The sequence below is a fragment of the Penaeus japonicus genome, unplaced genomic scaffold (assembly GCF_977035675.1).
Source record: "Penaeus japonicus unplaced genomic scaffold, GWHDUDI00000001_assembly GWHDUDI00000013, whole genome shotgun sequence".
NCBI lineage: Eukaryota > Metazoa > Arthropoda > Malacostraca > Decapoda > Penaeidae > Penaeus > Penaeus japonicus.
The window spans coordinates 27,236,376-27,240,916 of record NW_028234415.1 but is presented as its reverse complement, the minus strand read 5'-3'; the positions used below and the strand labels follow the sequence as shown (position 1 = coordinate 27,240,916).

At 49.0% G+C, this 4,541-nt stretch overlaps 1 non-coding gene across 1 annotated transcript in view; it reads left to right on the top strand.

Moving 5' to 3' along the window:
- The first annotated feature begins 418 nt into the window (after positions 1–418).
- LOC122265328 (uncharacterized) overlaps positions 419–4,541 on the top strand; it is a 4,197-nt gene continuing 74 nt past the window's right edge. Inside the window, exons 1-3 of the transcript XR_015191536.1 lie at positions 419–556; positions 2,116–3,273; positions 3,309–4,541. The exon at positions 3,309–4,541 is cut by the window's right edge and continues 74 nt beyond it. This is a non-coding gene — a transcript (uncharacterized LOC122265328). The remainder of the gene's footprint in view (positions 557–2,115; positions 3,274–3,308) is intronic.

Here is a 4,541-nt window from a genome sequence, read left to right as displayed (position 1 = left end):
TATATATATATATGCATATTCACTCAGATGACTCTATACGAAATCGTTAGTCCACCAAGTTACACCATGAAAAATGTCTACCCCCCCAACCGAAAAAAAACAAAAAACAAAAGTGGCGCAATCCAAAGCACACTAACATCCGCTCCCAAAAAGTCCTCCGGCTAGTTCGAAAAATCGGGAAACGTTCATATGAGCTCAATGCGCATGCCTTCAAATTCATGTGGACTTCCTGTTTGCATGACGCTACAAGCTCTCCACTTTCAGTTGAGTGCCATTGCATACAGACTAAGTGTCAGAGTGTCAAAGGTTCTGCCAACAGAGGTTTCCGGTGAATGTCCTGCTCATGACAAGAGTTGACAGTGTGTCCTGGGCAGTGCGCTGGCAGTGACGTGAGGAATAGAAACAGTGTAAAGTTGTTGTTATTTTCAAGAGAAAGAGTGAATAGTGAGTAGGACTAAGAAAAGGAAAAAAAAACGATATTTAGTTGTTGTTTCTTATATATTAACTATGATTACTTTTGGTATACTGCTCTAAATCACTACGTGCAGCTAAAATGGTACGTATCATCATACTATCTCTCTCTCTCTCCTCCATCCCCCCCCCCCCTCTCTCTCTCCTCCATCCCCCCTCTCTCTCTCCTCCATCCCCCCTCTCTCTCTCCTCCACCCCCCCCTCTCTCTCTCCTCCACCCCCCCCTCTCTCTCTCCTCCCTCCCCCCCTCTCTCTCTCCTCCATCCCCCCTCTCTCTCTCTTCCATCCCCCCTCTCTCTCTCTTCCATCCCCCCCTCTCTCTCTTCCATCCCCCCTCTCTCTCTCTTCCATCCCCCCTCTCTCTCCTCCATCCCCCCTCTCTCTCTTCCATCCCCCCCCTCTCTCTCTCCATCCCCCCTCTCTCTCTCCTCCATCCCCCCTCTGTCTCTCTTCCATCCCCCCCTCTCCTTTCTCCTCATCCCCACCTCTCTCTCTACACCATCCCCCCCTCGTCCTCTCTCCTCTCTCCATCCCCCCCCCTCTCTCTCTCCTCCATCCCCCCTGCCCCCCCTCTCTTTCTCCATTCCACCCACCCCCCTCTCTCTCCGCTTTCCATCCCCCCTTCTCTCTCTTCATCATCCCCCTCCTCTCTTCTCTCCTCTCCATCTCCCCTCTCTCCTCTCCTCCTACCATCCCCCCTTTCTCCCCTCCTCCATCCCCCCTTTCTCTCTCTTCCCCCCCCCCCCCTCTCTCTCTTCCATCCCCCCTCTCTCTCTTCCACCCCCCCCTCTCTCTCCTCCATCCCCCCTCTGTCTCTCTTCCATCCCCCCTCTCTCTCTCTTCCATCCCCCCTCTCTCTCTCTTCCATCTCCCCCTCTCTCTCCTCCATCCCCCCCCTCCTCCCCCCCCCCCCCCCCTCCTCTCTCCTCCCCCCCCCCTCTCTCTCTCTTCCACCCCCCCCTCTCTCTCTTCCATCCCCCCTCTCTCTCTCTTCCATCCCCCCCTCTCTCTCCTCCATCCCCCCTCTCTCTCTCTTACATCCCCCTTTCTCTCTCTTCCATCCCCCCTCTCTCTCTCTTCCATCCCCCCTCTCTCTCTCCTCCATCCCCCCCTCTCTCTCTCCTCCATCCCCCCTTTCTCTCTCTTCCATCCCCCCTCTCTCTCTCTTCCATCCCCCCCTCTCTCTCCTCCATCCCCCCTCTCTCTCCTCCATCCCCCCCTCTCTTTCTCCTCCATCCCCCCTCTCTCTCTCCTCCATCCCCCCTCTCTCTCTCCTCCATCCCCCCTCTCTCTCTCTTCCATCCCCCCCTCTCTCTCTCCTCCATCCCCCCCTCTCTTTCTCCTCCCCCCCCCCTCTCTCTCCTCCATCCCCCCTCGCTCTCTCTTCCACCCCCCCTCTCTCTCTTATTCTCTCTCTTTCTCTCACTATCTCATTAAACATCAATGAATTTGTTCAAATAGCTTTGTCTCTCTCTGAGTATGTGATTAATTTTTAACATCAATTGCAATGCTATTTATCAGTTGATATTAATATTTTCAAATCTTTTTAACGACATTTCGTTTCCTCTCTCGTATATATTTTGGATACTCTTTCAACCAGCAGCATATAACATTCTCCTAAAAGAAACGAATGCCTTCTTTTAGGTACGACTGAGAGACAATATAATGAAAGCACAAAGAGGAGGTCGTAATGCCTTCCTCCAACTTGCGGCGCTGACGACTGCGGCGACTCTGGTGCTGACGATGGTGTCTAGTCTGAGCACTCATTCTCCACACGACTCGGTCTCAACGCTGGCTAACACGGCACCAAAAGCGGCTAACAGAAGCTTGAAGACGTCTCCTCTCTCTCCGCGACTTCCTGGTGCTCGATCACCGACGAGTGATGCTCCGTCCAGGATGTCTGCTTTAGAAGCCCGGACCCTGGATCAATCCTCCTTGACCCAGACGAAGATAATTGATATCCGGTCTGCTAACGCTCGAGGAAGAGCATTTAACGCCGTATCAGGAACTATTTATGATTTCTTTCTCAATCCCTCTTCTGCCGAAGTATACCAGCACAGTAGGTTTCAACTCCGGAATGATCTTCAAGAAAAGGGAATCGAAGACTCGTCTCGTAAAACTACCGAGCAAAGACTCTTCAGAGTAAGAAGAAATTCAGGACAAAATGACGAAAAATACAAAAATGAATTTCAGAAACAAGCACAGACAGAACCCTCAGAAAATGTGACTAAACTGATTCATATTCTTGAAATTTGCTCTAATATATTCAAAAATAATTACAATATGGGTGAGTACGTTGCCTCCCAGAACCAGACTCTATCACTATCTTATAGCTGTAAGCATCGAGTAAAAGAAGTTTATGAGAATTTTCTTGCACGCACGTTTTGTGAACATTTGCCTCCCGCTGTACCGGGCTTTTGATAACTGCAAGGAGATGGATCACCTGACAATCTGTACAGATTTAGTTGTGTTCATTCACAGTCATAATTGCCAGCGACCTTCAGATGATGACAAGTACTACGAAGTCCTCCTGTTGAGAACTCTTGTTCTGAAAGATTATAACTGTTTTCAGATTATCTGTGATGGAAAGTATAGGGTTGTTGTGCAAAATGTAAGTGGAATCACCGTTCAGGTCTGGATACATGACCATGAAAATCCACAGTGCGATGATTATTATAGTAACGACGAGGTCATCGATTTCCTCGCTGGCAAAGACAGGGAAGTGATCGTCTGGACAATAAATACCTTCTTTCCGTGCTGCTACTTATAGTGTATGGTTGCTGTCGTGGTTGGGCTGTCCCCGTGGAATGATCGATGGGCGCGCGGTGGTCACTAAGATTCAGGGGGTTTAGGTATTATTGTCCTCCCCTACTCCATCGGGTTGCCAGAGAGTAGGTTTGGGTCGATCTCAGTTACTCTGTGGGTGTTAAGTCGAGGAAAACCTTGTCTGGAAACCTGTTGGTAGTAGTTGTAGTGCTAATCAGTGACGATAGAGGGGAGTCATGTATCCTGCGCACGTCCTTAGCCTTCGCTGATCTTTTCACTAGCATGTTTGTCATTCTACCATCCATCTTTGACCATCTCTCTCCGATTTTGGAAATTTATGATCTAAAAGAAAACTATCAAGTCATTGAATACGAGAGAAAAACTCGTCGATTGCAGCTTGCCGACTTCGCTGATGTTTACGAGACGGAAAATAGTTTCAGAATGTTCCAAGGTCTGGTCCTTAGCGTGTGCTCCTTTGTATCTCTTTTCACCCTCTTTATGCTGAGCGTTGAGAGACTTATCTTAACGGGAAGAGCAATTCGATACCAACACTACTTTTCGGTTCCTCGAATTAAGGCAGTTATCATGATAACCTGGTTCATTGCAGTTTTGAACACACTTACCTTCATGTATAACGGTGAGGGCGGTTTCACTGTTACCTGGTCAAGCATCCTCAAACTGCCCCTGGCGATGTCGCTCAGGTATAGCGAAGCATTGATCGTGAACTTAGTATTTTTAATTCAAGTTGCTCTGTTGACCATTCTCTGCTTTGCAACATTGATTCTCTCCATTGTTTCCATTGCTAGATTTGGACAGGAGCAGTCGAAGGTAGCAGCAGAATGGAAAAACCGAAACATGCGAGTCTCCGGTCCGTTCAGCCAGGAAAACCGTTACATCTTGGGCACAATGTTCATCATGACTCTGCTGTATATGGTGTCTGTTATCCCAAGGGCTGCCAAACTTATCGTAAATAATGTTGACCATCAAATTGGGAATGTTCATCTCATGGAATATTTTAGCTGGTGGCTGTTTGTGGCGGGCAGCGCCTGGAACCCGTGGATCTATAACATGAGAAGCCAGCGGTTCAAGAAGGACGCGCGGAATCTCCTTCAGTCGATGATCCCACAGAGACTGAAGGACAGACTGCGCCGCCCTAGCGCTCAAGCCCGAAGGAGGAGGAGGGAAGAAGCGCAACGAAGAATGCTGAGGAGCCTGGGTTTGGCCGACGATTATTACTGACGATGTAGAACGTATTCAAAACTTTATATGAAGCAAAGACAATGAGCCGCTACCATTCCTGTTTC